At 43.6% G+C, this 20,604-nt stretch overlaps 1 protein-coding gene across 2 annotated transcripts in view; it reads left to right on the forward strand.

The window, feature by feature from the left end:
- SEMA6C (semaphorin 6C) overlaps positions 1–20,604 on the forward strand; it is a 117,514-nt gene that overhangs the window by 26,629 nt on the left and 70,281 nt on the right. For both annotated transcript variants that reach the window (XM_075192031.1, XM_075192032.1), the window contains exon 2: positions 9,702–9,760. The gene's annotated coding sequence lies outside the window, so the exon portion shown is untranslated. The remainder of the gene's footprint in view (positions 1–9,701; positions 9,761–20,604) is intronic.

Genomic DNA, 20,604 nt, shown 5'->3' on the forward strand with positions numbered 1-20,604 from the left:
CTTGATGGATCCTCAGTCTGTCCTCCTGTACTCAGAAAACAGGTTCCACCCACAGGTCACCTAACTCGATATAAAGGCATTAAATAACTTTACAAGTAAATGGAATCCAGCTCTGCACCTCAAAGTTTGTTACTGTAGATTTTAGGTAGGTAAAAGTTGTGAATATTTTGTCCCTGGGAAAAAGATTTGTCTGCTCTTTGTCAAATATCCTGGCTTTTATTTCACAGACTTTTTGGCAGCAAAATAGACAATAAAATTGAATACAAGCAAGAGAAATATAATAACGCAAAACAAAAAAAACACCTCGAAGCTTCAGAATGAGATGTCAGAGAGATGCCAAGAAAACCTGACTGAGAAACAAACAATAAGGAGAAAAACAGTGCGAGGAAACACAATGAGAGGGAGCAGGGGGCTGGCGGGGGATTCATTTGGTTCCTGAACTTAGAGGGGGAGGGGGACACTGAGGGCTCCTTCACCTAATGGGTTTCCTTCATTCTTCATTAGAAACAATGGGAAATAACGCCTGCCTTGTACCAGAGCCCAGAATTCAATATACAAATGTAAATGCTCTCTGCTCCATGTACCCGCTACTCTCAGCTCCTCTCTGTAATGTTACCCGCTCCATGTACCCGCTACTCTCAGCTCCTCTCTGTAGTGTTACCCGCTCCATGTACCCGCTACTCTCAGCTCCTCTCTGTAGTGTTACCCGCTCCATGTACCCGCTACTCTCAGCTCCTCTCTGTAGTGTTACCCGCTCCATGTACCCGCTACTCTCAGCTCCTCTCTGTAGTGTTACCCGCTCCATGTACCCGCTACTCTCAGCTCCTCTCTGTAGTGTTACCCGCTCCATGTACCCGCTACTCTCAGCTCCTCTCTGTAGTGTTACCCGCTCCATGTACCCGCTACTCTCAGCTCCTCTCTGTAGTGTTACCCGCTCCATGTACCCGCTACTCTCAGCTCCTCTCTGTAGTGTTACTTGCTGCATGTACCCGCTACTCTCAGCTCCTCTCTGTAGTGTTACTTGCTGCATGTACCCGCTACTCTCAGCTTCTCTCTGTAGTGTTACCCGCTCCATGTACCCGCTACTCTCAGCTCCTCTCTGTAGTGTTACCCGCTCCATGTACCCGCTACTCTCAGCTCCTCTCTGTAGTGTTACCCGCTCCATGTACCCGCTACTCTCAGCTCCTCTCTGTAGTGTTACCCGCTCCATGTACCCGCTACTCTCAGCTCCTCTCTGTAGTGTTACCCGCTCCATGTACCCGCTACTCTCAGCTCCTCTCTGTAGTGTTACCCGCTCCATGTACCCGCTACTCTCAGCTCCTCTCTGTAGTGTTACCCGCTCCATGTACCCGCTACTCTCAGCTCCTCTCTGTAGTGTTACCCGCTCCATGTACCCGCTACTCTCAGCTCCTCTCTGTAGTGTTACTTGCTGCATGTACCCGCTACTCTCAGCTCCTCTCTGTAGTGTTACCCGCTCCATGTACCCGCTACTCTCAGCTCCTCTCTGTAGTGTTACCCGCTCCATGTACCCGCTACTCTCAGCTCCTCTATGTAGTGTTACCCGCTCCATGTACCCGCTACTCTCAGCTCCTCTCTGTAGTGTTACCCGCTCCATGTACCCGCAACTCTCAGCTCCTCTCTGTAGTGTTACCCGCTCCATGTACCCGCTACTCTCAGCTCCTCTCTGCATTGTTACCCGCTCCATGTATCCGCTACTCTCAGCTCCTCTCTGTAGTGTTACCCGCTCCATGTACCCGCTACTCTCAGCTCCTCTCTGTAGTGTAACCCGCTCCATGTACCCGCTACTTTCAGCTCCTCTCTGTAGTGTTACCCGCTCCATGTACCCGCTACTCTCAGCTCCTCTCTGTAGTGTTACTTGCTCCATGTACCCGCTACTCTCAGCTCCTCTCTGTAGTATTACCCGCTCCATGTACCCGCTACTCTCAGCTCCTCTCTGTAGGGTTACCCGCTCCATGTACCCGCTACTCTCAGCTCCTCTCTGTAGTGTTACCCGCTCCATGTACCCGCTACTCTCAGCTCCTCTCTGTAGTGTTACCCGCTCCATGTACCCGCTACTCTCAGCTCCTCTCTGTAGTGTTACCCGCTCCATATACCCGCTACTCTCAGCTCCTCTCTGTAGTGTTACTTGCTCCATGTACCCGCTACTCTCAGCTCCTCTCTGTAGTATTACCCGCTCCATGTACCCGCTACTCTCAGCTCCTCTCTGTAGTGTTACCCGCTCCATGTACCCGCTACTCTCAGCTCCTCTCTGTAGTGTTACCCGCTCCATGTACCCGCTACTCTCAGCTCCTCTCTGTAGTGTTACCCGCTCCATGTACCCGCAACTCTCAGCTCCTCTCTGTAGTGTTACCCGCTCCATGTACCCGCTACTCTCAGCTCCTCTCTGTATTGTTACCCGCTCCATGTATCCGCTACTCTCAGCTCCTCTCTGTAGTGTTACCTGCTCCTTATACCCGCTACTCTTAATAAAATCATATAACTCTATTGAGTAGATTTATCCACACAAAATCTCAAATAAAATAAAATGTGTCTCCCACATCTACACAATTGAAAATTGTTGTTGTTAAAGGAATTATGGGTTGTTCTCCAGGCAGATTTAGCCTGTAACTATTAGACCCGTAGGACAAATTTATGCAAACATATAAAATGCAAAATGTAAATGGATTCTCCTTTTATAATCCCTTATAATTCCTTGTTCCTATTTATACATTTTTATAAAAGAGACATATCCTACCTATTCAGACAAGCTTATAATATTCCTCAACCACCCATTTAACCTCACAACCTTTAGCCTGTTACACAATTTAACACAAGACAACTACCCCCTGACCAACATTGTTGTGTGGCAGGATCATTTAGCGCAGCGTTTCCCAAACCCAGTCCTCAGGGCTCCCTAACAGTGCAGGTTTTCCATATCTCCTTGCTGGAGCACAGGTGTATTCATTACTGACTGACACATTGTAACAGATCCACAGGTGGTCCTAATTATGTCACATGTGATCTGGAAAACCTGCACTGTTAGGGAGCCCTGAGGACTGGGTTTGGGAAACCCTGATTTAGCTTATGAGTCACTTTTACCTTTGCAGTCTGGCTGGGCCAAGATGCAAAATGTAGACTTAGCCTCATGTGTCAATCTCCCATTGTCCCATAGGTTGTAAGCTTGCGAGCAGGGTCTTCTCACCTCTTTGTCTGTTTTACCTAGTTTGTCTATTAGTTTATAATGTTTGCCCCCAATTGTAAAGCGCTACGGAATATGTTGGCACTATATAAATAAATGATGATGATGATATCCAAAAATTTGATGCAGAAACTACAGTATATTGCAATAGTTTGTAGGTACTAGTCAACTGTATAAAAAGTTGGAGAGTTTCCTAATTAGTCCTTTAAGACTTGTCTGTGAAGCCAAATTTCCCAGATCATGACATATAACAATGAAGACCATTAGCGGTCCACTGATTGTTAAACCACAGTCATTCAAAGCTCCAACTAATTTAAGAGCTAGATAGGACTGGTGTAGTTAGTCCTGAACCTCGGTGGTCCAAAAATGTCATAGGCAAACCGAGGGGGGAGGGGGTTTCCTGGTGCATGGAAGCCCCCCTCCAAGCCTGGGGCACTGTATAATTGAGGTGGCTGGACCCTGCCCCCGCTTCACACTGCTCTGCTTGAAAAGGGAGAGCTGTGTGCACCTAACAGTAGTGCACGCAGCATTGCCCATGTATATTATGGGGATAGGAAGAGTTATTCCTATCCCTATATTATAGCTACGCCCCTATGCATGCTGGTCACGCCCACTGGTGGCATGGTCTGGAAACCTCCCTCTACAAATCCTGTGTTTGTCCCTGAATGTAGGGGCAAATATGTCCAAACTACACCCTAGTCCATCCAAATCCTGCCCCAGTCCTTCCAATCTCACCCACACCCACAGTCCAAGATTCGGAACAGTCCAAACCAAAATTAGGGTTTCTTGGAGATATTTTATACCAGCATCTGTGTCATAAGATGATGACCAGACAGGAAGATATCCCTTTCTGACCACATTTCCGAACATACCTGATAATATTCCGACAAATTCTGATCGGATAATCATTAGGCACACTCATGTTTTGGGGCCACATACATGTGATTTCCACCAGTTATCGCAGTGTGCGCAGCCACCTTAGCTGTCATTTCCTAATGTTTCAGGTGCATTTTTACAAATATTACGCTGTCAGTATGTACTCAACTGACCGGCCCTGCTCGTTGTGTGACATTACTCAGTTTGAAATTGTGGTTCTATAAATCAGTAAAACATTTCCTCCTTGATCTCTTGGTTTTGTTTGCTTATATCTAGCTGGGAGATGTTGAAATACCTCTATAAATAAGGTGTTTTGGGTATGTTATACAGTAGAAGCGATATGGCCACTGTGTACCCATTAGGTTTATAAATCGAAAACCTCATCTGAATGGACCAAGAATAGCAGCACCCGGACGTGAGGATCTCCTGTCATTTTGAATCTGTGCTCTGTCTGTTGGGATTGAGTTACGTAAAATCACTACACTTTAAAATGCTTTTCACCCTAAACATCTCCGTCTCTATTACCGAATGTCGCTTCCCCTGGAAATAACGCTTGTCTTCTCTTACAAGTCTGCCTATTTCTTCTTTATTTCAGATAAAACATTTTGAGGTCTTGCTCCGTAGACAATGCAGAATAATACACAATACACATTTAATGCCTTGTGCGTTGTATATGTAATTCATTGCACATCAATGAAAGATATTTTTATTTTTTGGGGGTGGGGAAGAGATCTTTTGTGAGTCTCTAGTCTGGTATTGGGCACGCTCACAGGGGCCTCTCGTAATTGGGAGGTTCACCGTTGTTAATCTCAGGCAAGCGATGTTGTTCGAGTGATTATCACACTGGGCGCAGCGGGAGGTCGCTGGCGTCCTGAGGAAGGTTTGTGTGTAGAGACACCTCGCCCCTTTTAACGTGTAATTGCAGAATTTTTACTGTTTCATTTTCGTCGATTCCACATCTTGTTCAGCCAGTAGATGACTGTGGAAACGATTTCCATGCTCCAGGCTTCTCGGAGACGACAGTGTCCCATACTACCGGGAAATCATATAGTCGTTTTGTACGGCGATTGACTTATTCAGGTCTGCGGACCTGACTCAGGGTGAGACGCCTGCGTAGCGTATCTTTCCATTTTCTCGCTCTGCGCACGCATTTTACCACTAACGACTCCTTCCGCCTGAAGAGGCGTGACTGGGGGAGAGAGGTGTTAGCATCGCCAATGCACAGTAAGGGCGTGATCGAGCAATTGCGTATGGATTCAGACTGTCGCGTAGTCACAGATATGGCTGATAAAGCGGTTTTATTTGCAGGTGTAAGTAGCGGATGATGATGATGACTGAACGAGCAAACTGCTTGTAATCAGAGCTTTGCGGATGATTCGCAGATGCTTACTGAGACTACACTAGTCGCTTATCCGATTTGCAGAACTTGCTGTAGCTAAGGTGGAAAAAAAAACGTGTTTTTTTGTACACGTCAGGAAGTTGTTTCTGGTTTAGTAGCTGGGTTATTCAAGCTTCAATGATGCTTCATAGCAATTGCGTTCCTAACATATAAAACAAAAGGTTTTTGTTATGTTCACAACTGTCTGAGGGATGCGTCTGTTGTCAAGCGGACGCACCCAGCCAGTCCCAGACGCATCTTCAAGTCTGACTATGGCGGATATACACGTACACTTCCGTATCAGGCTAAATTCCACTAGATCTGTACCTATCTGTTACCGCTGGAGATGGGTTTCCTCCGGGTGCTCCGGTTTCCTCCCACATTCCAAAAACAGGTTAATTGGCAGCTATCAAATTGACCTTAGTCTCTCTGACTGTCTGTCTATTTGTATGTGAATGTTAGGGAATGTAGACTGTAAGCTCCAATGGGGCAGGGACTGATGCGAGTGAGTTCTCTGTACAGCGCTGCGGAATTAGTGGCGCTATATAAATAGCTGATGATGATGATCTTAAAGCGTTGGCAACCACGAACAACGAATTTTCCTTGCAAACACCTTATGAATTGGACTTTTAAAACCCCAATGACCTAATTTGATAATGACAGCTATAAGATATATAGCTGATCATCCGTTTCACCAGAAGACATGTAGAAATGTCACCATTGTATACTCGCTGTGCATCCTGCACATACTGACCTGTGCACTGTGACCTGTATCCACACGCTGATGAAGTCAATTAGGAAAACAAAATAAAGGGGATTTGCTGTTACATATTTATTTCTCTCCCCTTAAGGCTCGTTTGGCCCCAGCCATGAGCTGGCCTTGTAAAAATTTACAGATCAATGATCTGTATAGCGGACGGCGTGTCAGTACACACTAGCAATTTCACCAACGTTTAACGAACCGTGAACGCAACAAGCGGCGTCCGTTGACTGCCAGTCAGGCGTTAGGAGATTGCCGGCGTGTACTTGTACACCATTTACTGTCACCATCAATGATCTCTCGTTTTTATGAGCAGAGCATACCAGGGGCGCAGATCAAGCACCCATACTGCCCGTACCTACGCAATCTCACTGCTCTCATTTGTATAGAATGTCACTGGCGCTAGGGGTGGGGCTAGCCTGGTGTTAGGGGTGGGGCTAGCCTGGTGTTAGGGGTGGGGCTAGCCTGTCAAACGAGAGGGAGGAGCAGAGAGAAAGGAAATTAACAGGTAGAGTGGGACAACACAATATCTGGATCAGGTTGCTGCAAAAAAAAAAACTGATTAGGCAGTGATGTAGGATGTAGCAGAGACTTTCGCAAAAATATGGCAAAGTGCACTGAATAACTTTCTAAAGAGCTGATGTTCAAGGAAATTAAAGACACAGTTCACTGTACAACATATCACAATATTGTTGTAGGTTAATTCCCACTCTAGACATGGGAGATTAGAGGAGGCGCTGGCACACACTTGTCTTTGAAGTGACATAAGCCTTGACCACCGGTGTGTAATGTTAGATGGCAGGAAAGAATAGGGATTCTCCGCACAGCTGCTACAAGCAAGCAGTCCTAAATCCGGAGCTGGCCCTGGCTCGTGTGATGAAACCGTAGAGGGGTGCGAAGCAGATTGGGGGGGGTGAGGCTGACTTTCTCCGGCGACGTCTAAGTAAACTGCTAACAGCTACAGATGGCTTTCTGGTCTCTTTAGCGTTTGTCACAGGAGTAGCTGCAGGCTGTGTGATTATATATATATATATATATACACACACACACGCACAAATATACACACACATACACACTTCTAACAATTACACTGGTTCTCTGTGCAACAATAATCCCACGTCTCAGCGTAACTTTAATCCCAAATAGTACTGCAATGGTACTCCCATATCACAATTCAATGGTATTCCCATGTCTCAGTCCAAGGAAAATGCCATGTTTCAATGTAGTGTTACTCCTATGTCTCAGCCCAGCAATAGTCCCATTTCTTAATATCTCAATACAATGGTAATCCTATGCTTCAGCCCAGTGATAATCCCATATCTGAAGGCAATAGTACTCCCGTGTATCAGTCTAGTGATAATACCATGTCTCAATGCAATGGTATTCCCATGTCTCAGCTCAGCAATAGTCCTGTGTCCCAATACATTACTCCCATGTCTTAGTCCAACGATAATACAATGTGTAAATTCAGCAATATTCCCCTATCTCATTCTCAGCCCAGCGGTACTCCCATGTCTCAGCCCAGCGGTACGCCCATGTCTCAGCCCAGCGGTACGCCCATGTCTCAGCCCAGCGGTACGCCCATGTCTCAGCCCAGCGGTACGCCCATGTCTCAGCCCAGCGGTACGCCCATGTCTCAGCCCAGCGGTACGCCCATGTCTCAGCCCAGCGGTACGCCCATGTCTCAGCCCAGCGGTACGCCCATGTCTCAGCCCAGCGGTACGCCCATGTCTCACCCCAGCGGTACGCCCATGTCTCAGCCCAGCGGTACGCCCATGTCTCAGCCCAGCGGTACGCCCATGTCTCAGCCCAGCGGTACGCCCATGTCTCACCCCAGCGGTACGCCCATGTCTCAGCCCAGCGGTACGCCCATGTCTCAGCCCAGCGGTACGCCCATGTCTCAGCCCAGCGGTACGCCCATGTCTCAGCCCAGCGGTACGCCCATGTCTCAGCCCAGCGGTACTCCCATGTCTCAGCCCAGCGGCAATCCTGTATTCTTAACCTACACCTACAATATGATTTTGAGACACAGAGAGATGATGTAATATGCCTCCATGTTTTCCTTTTGTCAGACATGCGAACACTCTAGTAACATTCACACGCTAACTCTAGGTCATTCATCAGTACCCTTGCCAAGGTGTTCATCTAACATTTATAGTGAACCTGTCACCTATACACAGTGAAGGCAGCCATTTTGTGAGGTGAGCCAATATTAAGAACGCAGCTTATCAATTCACTGGTACCTCATGAAAATGACATGCAGAGTGCCTCAGTGCCGTCACCGATTCCTAGTGAAATGATTGGCTACATTGCGACTATTGGATTAAACCACAAGATGGCTGCCTCCAGCTTTGTTTAGTCATCAGGTTTTAAAAAAAAAAAGGAAAAAAAGAAAGGAAAAAAAATTACTTAGATAAATAAATTATATTATATTAAGTTCGGTTCACACGCAATGCTATGACGGGACAGGATTACATTATAGAGAGATGAAGGGCCTATAAATATATGTACTATGCACCATTTTAATATTTCTGCTCATGCTGGAAGTTCATAAACTGACTCATTAAAGTTGTAACGTTGTCTATTTAGCTCCTATAAACTCTCGTCTCATATTAAAATGAATCCATCATAGGGGAATAGAATTGCTTTCCCTAGCTGTACCGAGTATCATTAGCTTTAATTTCTATGGAAAGGGTCCAGATCTCAGAAAATCTCTCATTAAATGAAATTTAGCAACAGAGGCGGGCATGGTCTTCTATATATACAAGAAAGTTACCACAGAATTTTCCAGTTCAGTGTTCGAGAATTCCTTACATGACCTTTTAACAAAATGGAGGCTTGCAGGAACCATTTTGTTAAACGCCTACTTGTTTGGTTCTATATTTGCTACCTACACACTGTGGAGGCAGCCATTTTGTGGCAGGACCAATATCGGTGAAAATACAGCCAATGGATTCAACTAGTTATTTTGTGCATCCGTGATGTCACTAGATTCTGGTAAATTAATTGGCTGTATCGCCTTGCGAATATTGGTTCAGCCCAAAATGGCTGCCTCTGCCTTGCGCAGTGGACCTGAACCATCATCTGAAATTTACAGCCTTGTGGTGATTTTAACTCTATATGTGAACCTGTGCTTTCTAAAACGCTACCTAAAAAGGTGCTTACACACAAAAAGCTCAAACGATAAAGCACAGTATGTCAGTTATAACTGTTATTTGTGATATCACTGGAAATGACCCTGTGTATGAATCTACCAAACGGCAGTAGGCACAGGACATAAGTGTTACCTAGGAGACTGCAAGGCAGTCATACAAGCTCTGACTTTCCTCCAGCTAGGAATGATGCAAGATAGAGAAGCACCCTTGAAGTTGAGTAGAGGCTTTACTTGGTCTGCACTGCAGAAAAGGTCCAAATACATTGCTATCATATACTATAGACACATAGAAAGTCGTGCAGACAGTCTCATCACTTTCTCATATCTATTTCAGATTTGGAAGTTCCAACCGATTTCAAAACGTCCCATCTCTCACCCCTGAGCATCACTGAGGTAAGATCGCAAATACTACTACAGCATTGCTTTTGTCACAAGGGGGCGCTATCACTAGCTATCTCAACTTTTATCCAAGTCTGTATGGATAATGATGACACAATCATGTGAGGAACAGATAGATGGCACGCTACAATACTCCGGCAGAAAGAATTTAAATATGGTCATTATTGTATTAGAACTTCATGTAACTGATGTAAATATTAGGCGGTATGTGGGAGGACTTTAGGTTATGACATCATTGAGATAGGAGACATGCCACTAGATACAAGCATTTTTCATGCTAGTGAACTACTGGTCCCAGCATGGCCTGACAACCATAAATAACTTGTGCATGCTGGCTGGTGCCTGCAGAACTACAAGCACCAGCATGCCCTAGCACCCAGGGCCTGCCGGCACCTATAGCGCACAGTACTATAAAAACACAAATACTGAGATAATGTGCGGCTTCGTTCCGATTGGCCTGGTCGTAAGACAGTCGCTCCGATTGGTCAGGAACCCATATCGGTTAGAACATACATGGGATTTAGGAGTGGAAAGCGGGAACGAACAAAAGCGGTTTATTACAGAACGGCAAGAAATTATATTAAGGGCTAAATAATAATAAAAGATCTATCGAACATTGTCCGCAACATACGCAATTTCAAACCTCATGTTGGTTTGTCCTCTTAAAGACGTATTTAATTATATGGCGGTGATAACGCGATGCGCTTTAACCTATAAGAACCAATCAGGCTTTAGCTTTCATTAGTCTGACTAGCAGTACCATGATCAAAGCTGACATATGTGGATTATAGCACTTCTGCAGTCATGTTATTTAATAAGCATTATTGCGCGGCTTAATCTCCGCAGTTCTAGTGTGTAAAAGCTGCTCGGTGAAAGAATTTTCTCTGGGATAGAAAAAGACAAATGGCTGGGTATAATGAGAAGTGATATGCTAGCCTTGCCGCTGCCACAAAGGTCGGATACGCGGTGTTTAGGTTTCACGGCTTTGCTAATAATGCACAAAACACAGCTTTTTCCAATAAAACAGGATGCTTGCAGGCTTGATAGATCACATTCATTCATATTCATGGCTCTTACATAAAAGAACTGAACAAATCTTGCAGACGGAAGGTGTAGAATACATAATACATAAGAAACTCATTCTAGGAGAATCCATTGCACTCAGTTTACCCTAGGAATACCTGCACGGGCCCCCAGCAGTGTAAGGGCCAAATCAGTTATAATTTTTCCTCTATTAAAGTAGAATACCTGAATGATTGAGAATTTGATAAGAAATGGTGGGAGAGATTTATCAAGGGGCAAAGAGCTTTATCCCAGAAGACCCTACTTATCTCTGCGACTGGGGACTTATTGATAAACATTACCCACATTCAGAGCACAGGTTAAATATTCAAGTCGCTGATTTTGGCAGCAGCGTGAGCTGCCCTGAATGTGGCTTTATTGTACGCTAAATTGTTTAACACAGTGATTATCTTTCATTAAATCCAAATGGATTTTTTTTATCAAGGAGAACAGTCGTTGGCAATTGTTGATGGGCAAATTGGTCGAACGCGTTATAAAGTGTCTGGCCAACTTGAAGCATCGTAGAACAATGGGCTTGCTGTCTCCTAGGTAACAAAACGTTTCGATGACCAATACGGAACAACCGGATATCGTACACGTGACTTTTCAACGATGCTTTTTAAATTAACCCCTCACTGTCACCAATACCCCTAACGTGCCACCTTTTTGTTAAAACCCTTTGTAGAAAGGTCTGGCGAGGATAAGTTTCACGTCAGCGCCGTGTTGCAGCCACAACTGCGGCGCTGGCTGGGATGAGGCGAGTGAGACGAAGCTCTGACACTCCGTTTTGTCTCAGCGATCCTGTAGGGGTGTACCGTTACATATTAATGCATTATAAATAAACTGTTTTGTGTCCCGGACCCTTTTATACGGGCCCAGGACGTGGAGGCCATGATGGAAAGCCACAGTGACGGTTCCCTGGAAATAGCGGCTGAATAGAGGTCCTGACAGACGGAGGACATTGTCTGCACAGGAGACACAATGGGGCTTTTCATAACGTCAGGATTATAGAACAACGCACTCCATATTAATTGGTCAGCTCGGCACACATGCTGGCCACTATAGTCTATTAGCACTGTCACATTATATATATATATATATATATATTACTGTATATATATGACTCAAAACTATCACTACGTGCGTATCAAATGTGTGAGGTAACCTTTATAACTGCAGTAGTTTGAGTTTAGATAGCAACCAATCAGAATCTAGCTATCATGTTCTATAATGCACTAGGTAAATGAGAGCTAGAATCTGATTGGTTACTACGGGCAACACCTCCACTTTTCCTTTTGCATTCACTGCAAGCTGACATATTTCTGTAAGAGTCTAGCCCCCACTTCACCTGTTCGAATCAGATGCTTAAACATGATTGGCGCCAAACATTATAATTATCTTTTCTTCGCTTTCAACAAATACAATACAGTTGCCAACCATTTCGGCTGACATCATTCTATCCAGGGAAAACGGGGACTCATAGAATCCAGAATTAAACTCCCGTTTATAACTGCGACATGCATTCGCTTTATCATAAGTGTTTGGAATTGTTGGATTTGGTTCAAGTTTCAGTCAGGTGTTGGCTGAACAGATCTAAAGTTGCCACGATCGGAACAGGAAACGTTTTTAAAGTGTTATAAAACTAATGCATTGAACCAGATGACTTCACACAGTCTGCAAAAAAAATGTAATAATATACAATAAACTGTAAAACGTGGCCTATAGTCCTCGGTAATGGTCACGTATCAGCCTTGTATTTAGGACTGTGGCACGTGCCTGTTTGCCGGACTGATGACGTGTCTTTGTCATGTGATTATTAAGAAGTAAATTAACCTATAAACCATTGTTACATAACTGAACTCCAGCAGCCGTTCGTCTCTGTCGCCCTCCTAATCTGAGATTGGCTTTTAGGGACACCCCTGAAAATAGAGGTGGGAATAACGCTGGACGGGAAGCAGGGTCTTGGACCCCGGGAAACCTCTCCCATGGCTGGGTCCAGCGGGTCACCGGCAGCTTACTGTGATACATTAATCTGCCTAATCCTGCTGGGAAGGGGGCAGCAGAAGGGTGATCACATCAAGCCTCAGCGAGAGCTGATAACCAGTTTCCCAGCACCGGGGATTCCGTGCAGCTAATCTGGAGCTGTCACATGGGTAAACATCGCCCAGATTACAGCGGCTACCCTGACAGAGGATTAAGTGCGGGACACTTGTAGGGTAGATTGTACTGATTACAGGGGCAAAAACAAGACTTCTAGAGGGGGAGTCCAAATGTTTGATTTGGAACAAAGCAAAAACAAACTCGCTGCAATAAACCAGCAACAGACACTTTGTTATAGTGAAATTTCGTGACCGTGAATAAGACGTTTGGTTGAGTCAGAGTGCGAGATGTCATCTAATAACAACTGGTGCAGAAGCCGCTACTGAGAGGCGTTTGCTCCACTGTTTCCACTGCCGCTTTTATTCCCGGTTTTCAGGAAATTTGACCCTGATCAGGAAATTTTCATGAAACCCGGAAATTCTAACTTATTTTATTATTTTAAGTTTAACTTTCACTTAAAAGAAAAAAACACATGCAAAAACATGGCCACCGAGGGCTTCAGAGACCTTTGAGAATAACAAAGAGAAGTGGTACTGTGCAGTGTATATATGTATAACATGGACATGACATACATAGAAGTGGTACTGTGCAGTGTATATATGTATAACATGGACATGACATACATAGAAGTGGTACTGTGCAGTGTATATATGTATAACATGGACATGACATACATAGAAGTGGTACTGTGCAGTGTATATATGTATAACATGGACATGACATACATAGAAGTGGTACTGTGCAGTGTATATATGTATAACATGGACATGACATACATAGAAGTGGTACTGTGCAGTGTATATATGTAGAACATGGACATGACATACATAGAAGTGGTACTGTGCAGTGTATATATGTAGAACATGGACATGACATACATAGAAGTGGTACTGTGCAGTGTATATATGTAGAACATGGACATGACATACATAGAAGTGGTACTGTGCAGTGTATATATGTAGAACATGGACATGACATACATAGAAGTGGTACTGTGCAGTGTATATATGTAGCACATGGACATGACATACATAGAAGTGGTACTGTGCAGTGTATATATGTAGAACATGGACATGACATACATAGAAGTGGTATTGTGCAGTGTATATATGTATAACATGGACATGACATACATAGAAGTGGTACTGTGCAGTGTATATATGTAGAACATGGACATGACATACATAGAAGTGGTACTGTGCAGTGTATATATGTAGAACATGGACATGACATACATAGAAGTGGTACTGTGCAGTGTATATATGTAGCACATGGACATGACATACATAGAAGTGGTACTGTGCAGTGTATATATGTAGAACATGGACATGACATACATAGAAGTGGTACTGTGCAGTGTATATATGTATAACATGGACATGACATACATAGAAGTGGTACTGTGCAGTGTATATATATATAACATGGACATGACATACATAGAAGTGGTACTGTGCAGTGTATATATGTATAACATGGACATGACATACATAGAAGTGGTACTGTGCAGTGTATATATGTATAACATGGACATGACATACATAGAAGTGGTACTGTGCAGTGTCCACACATTCATCATAACAAAACAATTCAGAATTACATACAGAACAGACATTAGTCAGTAGTGCTGTATTCAGATATGAAAACTAGAAGTAAAATGTACATAAATGTAATATAATGTTATATAACAGAATGAGGCATAAAGTAATCTGTACATTAATGTGATGAGATACATCTGACCATCTAACCACATTACTATTACTCTATAACACTAATATTAATCTCCTCTCACACACAATTATAATAAATACTATTAAACTTAGTGTTACAGGGACTCACCCGGCGCTGACATCAGACTGCAGTGATAACACCACAGTTACTGTCTGTATTTTCTATATCACACAAACACTAGAGCACTAGATACAAAGCTGTATAAATAATACACTAGAGAGAAAAGTGATGGTGGCCATTTTGTTGTGGACAAAGTTAATGAAAACATATGCAGATGCCCATGGAAATGTGTCCTAGGCTGCAGACACTGTGTTATAGTAAATTTACTATCACTACTAACTGGGAGGTTCCATGATTAAAGAAGGGGGGGTAGCTGTAAACCCCCGCTAAGTGCCCCCCTGGATTGGTCCTGTCACAGTGCAGTAAAAAAGTGATATAAGTAGCTGTATGTGATATAAATAATATCTCTGAATATAATAATTACTGTATTATTTATGAAGGGCCAGGTGTATTGTTCTTACCGCACTTTGTGAGGATTTACGCACAACGTATAAACCCTCCCAGTCTTGAATTTAAATGGTCACAAAAACAATCAACATTACACTTTACAAAGGTTGTATCCATACTTGCCAACTTTAATTTCTTGTCCTCCGGGAAATCCGGATAGGGAAGGTGGTAGGAGAGTGGAAAGGGGCGGGGCTCTGCAATCTCATCATTTTGGCCCCACCCCTGCGACAAAAACGATATTTTGTCACGGGGGCGGGGCCAAATTCACTTTGAGGCTCGCGTCCTACCTAGGAAGTGGGCAGGATGCCGGAGAGTGGTCTACTCTCCCAGAAGTCCAGGAGACCTACCCGGAATTCACGAGGCTCCCGGACATTCCGGGAAAGTTATGGCTGTGTCCAATCAGCTGGTCACCCTTTTATCACACTTGCCTACTCTCCCGAAATTTCCGGGAGGCTCCCGAATTTCAGTGAGTCCTCCAGGACTCCCGGAAGAGTAGGCAAACTTCCGGGATCCTAAAAAATTAGGACATTCACTGCATTTTATAGTGGAGGCGGAGCTATGGTGACGCAAAGACGTCACCACGCCCCCTCCTAAATTTGTCACATGACCTGACCCCCCGGAGAACAGAGTCACTGATATGCTTCTTATATCCAGACTTCTCCAGGCTGTCAGCCCTGGAGAAACGTCTGTTGCAGCCCTCAGCTTGTATAGTATCACAGAGTATATTATAGTATGTTATAGTATTATACAGTTTAGTATAGACTGGTATAGCACGGTATAATATAGCAATGTATGGTACAGTATAGTATAATATAGTAAAGTTTGGTGCAGTGTAGTATGATATAGCATTATACAGTACAGTATGGTATGGTATAAATTAGTATATTATGGTACAGTATAGTATCATATAGTATGGTACAGTATAGTACATTATAGTACAGCACTGTATGATACATTATGGTATGATACAGTATAATAATATTACAGTACAATACAATGTAGATTAGTGCGGTATGTTGGTACCTATGTAAGCTGGCATTGAACCTGTGCCCCCATGCCCCAAGTCTGCTGTATCAGACCATGCTGCTACCAGGCAGATCTGCTCACACTACTATCCTAGAAAGCGGAGCTCTGCAGACTATCTGCTCCATGTAAAACACACTCACAAGCTGTCTGCCCAGCGCCCAGGCATCCGTGTACAGTACAGTGCCAAGGAGACAGGCCAGGAGCTGGGAGGAGGTGATAAAGGACCAGACATAACTGCCTAATTCTGTCCTTGTCGGAGTCTCACAAGAGCCAGATGGAAAATAAGCGAGACATCCCCGATAAGGAGGAGATAAGGAGCTTGGCCGTCCTGTGGTTCCCACGATGCCCAGTGCCCCTGCCAGCCCTGCACCCAGCCGTAGTTAAGACCTATGACAGCTTTCAAATGCCACCAGGCAAAGGCTAATCAAGGTGAAGGGAAAGGGGCGCCTGCTGCACCCCCCCATAATCCCACCAAATCTCCATCATGTTACCCTGATGCAGAAAGACTTCATCAGCTCTATAATACTGTGGGATTTTGTGTTCCTGCCACAGAAAATAATGCTATATATATATATATGTAGGGGGTTAAATGCAAGGTAGGGCGTGTGACTTTTTCTTTAGGAAAAATAGACCATTTTGCTTTATTCAGTGCAATTTTTTTTAGCTTTTTCAACAGATTACAGGAACAAAGAAAACTATTGTGCACTATGTGAAGGTTACTGAGAGCTGTACAATAGTACAGGGATTTAACTGAACACACATTCACTTTTCAAACCAAACACCAGGAAGGTATTACCATCGATCTCATATCTGTCTATCTCTCTCTTATCTATCAATCATCATCATCATAATTTATTTATATAGCGCCACTAATTCCGCAGCGCTGTACAGAGAACTCACTCACATCAGTCCCTGCCCCATTGGGGCTTACAGATACTTGCCAAGTTTTTAAATCTGTACTCCGGGAGAACGGAGTACAGATCATGTGACAGAGATTAGGAGGAGGCGTGACGACGTCATTACATCATTATAGCCGCGACCCTACCATAAAATAAAAATCACGGTATTGAATAGCGGGGGCAGAGCTTAATGACGCAATTAAGCCCCGCCCCGCTATTCAATTCTGTGAATTTCGGCATTTACCTACTCGGAGTTTAGCCTACTCGTCCGGGAGGACTCCATGAAATTCAGGAGCCTCCCAGAAATTCCGGGAGAGTAGGCATGAGCTTACAGTCTAAATTCCTTAACATACTCACACAGACAGACAGACACAGACTAGGGTCAATTTGATAGCAGCCAATTAACCTACTAGTATGTTTTTGGAGTGTGGGAGGAAACCGGAGCACCCGGAGGAAACCCACGCAAACACGGGGAGAACATACAAACTCCTCACAGATAAGGCCATGGTCGGGATCTATCTATCTCATATCTATCTATCTATCTATCTATCTATCTATTGTATATCTGTCTATCTATCTATCTATCTATCTATCTATCTATCTATCTATCTATCTATCTATCTATCCCATATCTATCTATCTATCTATCTATATATCTATCTCATATCTATCTATCTATCTCATATCTATCTATCTATCTATCTATCTATCCCATATCTATCTATCCATCCAGGGGCGAACGCAGGATTTAGAAGCGGGGGATTCCGCCCCCCGGAAAAAAAAAAAATATTGCGAGAGGGAGCGCAGCAGCTCCATTTCGGCGAGTCTGAATTCTACAGCAGCCGCGGCTGCTGTACAGTACCGTTGGTTCGCAGAGGGGAGGGGTTTCTGGAGAACCAGAAACCCCCCCTGTGCGCGCCACTGCCATCTATCTCACATCTATCTAGCTATCCCATATCTATCTATCTATCCATCTATCTATCTATCTATCTATCTATCCATCTATCTATCTCATATCTATCTATCTATCTATCTATCTATCCATCTATCTATCTATCTATCTATCTATCTATCTATCTCATATCTATCTATCTATCCATCTATCTATCTATCTATCTATCCCATATTTATCTATCCATCTATCTCATATCTATCTATCTATCTATCTATCTATCTATCTATCTATCTATCTATCTATCTATCTATCCCATATCTATCTATCTATCCCATATTTATCTATCCATCTATTACATATCTATCTATCTATCTATCTATCTATCTATCTATCTATCTATCTATCTATCTATCTATCTATCCATCTATCTATCTATCCATCTATCTGGCTATCCCATATCTATCTATCTATCTATCTATCTATCTATCTATCTATCTATCTATCTATCTATCTATCTATTTATCTATCTATCTATCTATCTATCTATCTATCTATCTGACTATCTATCTATCTATCTATCTATCTATCTATCTATCTATCTATCCCATATTTATCTATCCATCTATCTCATATTTATCTATCCATCTATCTCATATCTATCTATCTATCTATCTATCTATCTATCTATCTATCTATCTGACTATCTATCTATCTATCTATCTATCTATCTTAGCGATATTAAGATCAAAAATGCTGTATTTACTTAAATAAAGCATTTTTCTGATCAGATATAGGACAAAATCTTTAATCCATTTCTCTCTGCACACTATAGACCTGGTGATCTGTGCGGTATCACATACAGGACTGCGTGGGAATTTACCCATCAGTAGTACTTTGCGCCGATTTGCAGGGACGATAGGGGGCACGGAGAGTAGGTGCTATGCGGGACCCGTGCTGTGAATGATAAACTGCCAGGCGGGAACTAAAAAGCTAAGAAAAGGAAGCTGAGAAGTATGCAATAAAAGCACTAGTCACATTTAATGAGGGCTTTTTATAGCCGGGAGAGGGGAGACGGGAGGGAGCTGTGTGTGGCTGTGTATTTAGTAGAAGTGCTTTCCCCATACAGCGCTCGCTACAGCAATTGTTTAAAGGCAACAATATGTTACGGATGATCTACTAATACTTTACCAGGTAATGTTGACATTATTCGGATATTATCAGATAATGTTGACTAAAAAAAAAAATTTGAGCAGTGTTTGTGTGGAACGGACTGTAATTAGCCCTATTTCATCGTGGGTTTATGAAAAATATACAGTAAAACCCCTTTATTAGAAAATAAAGGGCTGCACATGAAAGCACTATGCTGCCGCAAGCTTCAGTCGTACGGGCACGTCCCCTACTTCAGTTGGGGCCTGTCACCCAGTGCAGGCAGCCATCTTGTACTCATGGAAAAGCAGCCAATCAGTTCACTAAGAATTGGTGACATCACTGAGGCCATGCGGCCCTTGTGCCTTGTCTTGGTCCAATCCACAAAATGGCTACCTCCACTGTAGCAAAAAACGCTTTTACTGTTTTCATCCAAACTCCAAATTTAGACGAAAACCTGACCTGTTGATAACACAACAACTAAAAGTGACTAAGGCCGGTTGCATGTGCAATTTCTTCTTTATTTATATATTTTTTTGTAAATATGGCACACTTTGCACAACCTGCTGCGTGATGATAAATATATATTATTACAATAATGCGAGTAATACTCCTTTTTTCATTGCATGTATAATTACTTTTGCCCTTGTACTAAATGGCAGGTAAAAGCGACAAAAAAAGTAATAATAAGTAATATTAGCAGAACCTGCCTATACTGGCGGTGCGCACTTAACCTTAATAAGCGCAGGCAATTAGCCGCGTCGTGTTCTGTGTGGCGCCCCCAGGGTGATCGCTGTCACTGAATGGCAGCGCTCTGCTATCCTTCTTCAGGTCACGTCACACGGGGGTGGCGGGTGGGTGTCCAAGCTTTGATTAAATCTAGGCAGCTAAATCCCTTTTTCTGAGCAGGGAGGCAGGTAGGTGTATGTGTCTTCCTCGATTATTATAGGGCTTCTAAATCCAGACAGCTGGACAATGAGAAACATCAACCGTGTAATAAAAGAAGCAATAAAATAGGACTCTTGAGAGTAAGGGAAGAAGAGAGGGGGGGGGGGTGAAGAGAAGACAGTCGGAGGAAGGCGAGAGAGAGAGATAGAAAGGGAAAATGAGAAGAAGGAGAGGAAAACTAGCTGAGAAAATGGAAAGAGACAAAGGGAGATGGTGAAAGGGTAGGGCGGACTCACGGCTTGGGCGTCCCGTGGGAGCGGGCGCTCTTGTTGGGTCCATGAGCCCCCCGGAGATCCTAATAACTACCGTCAGTATAGAATCAGTAGTTACACGTTATTTTGGCAATCAAACACTGGCTTTAAATTCCCGCTGAACGCAACACGATGGCCGCAACAGACTCCCTTGAGCACGCACCCTAAGGGCAGGGGCGACTGATAAAAAAGGAGGTATTGATGAGAAGGTATAACAGAAGGGCAAATTAAAGGAAGAGACAGGAGCACAGTTCCTGTTGTGAATTTATTTGC

This window comes from Mixophyes fleayi, chromosome 12 (assembly GCF_038048845.1).
Source record: "Mixophyes fleayi isolate aMixFle1 chromosome 12, aMixFle1.hap1, whole genome shotgun sequence".
NCBI lineage: Eukaryota > Metazoa > Chordata > Amphibia > Anura > Limnodynastidae > Mixophyes > Mixophyes fleayi.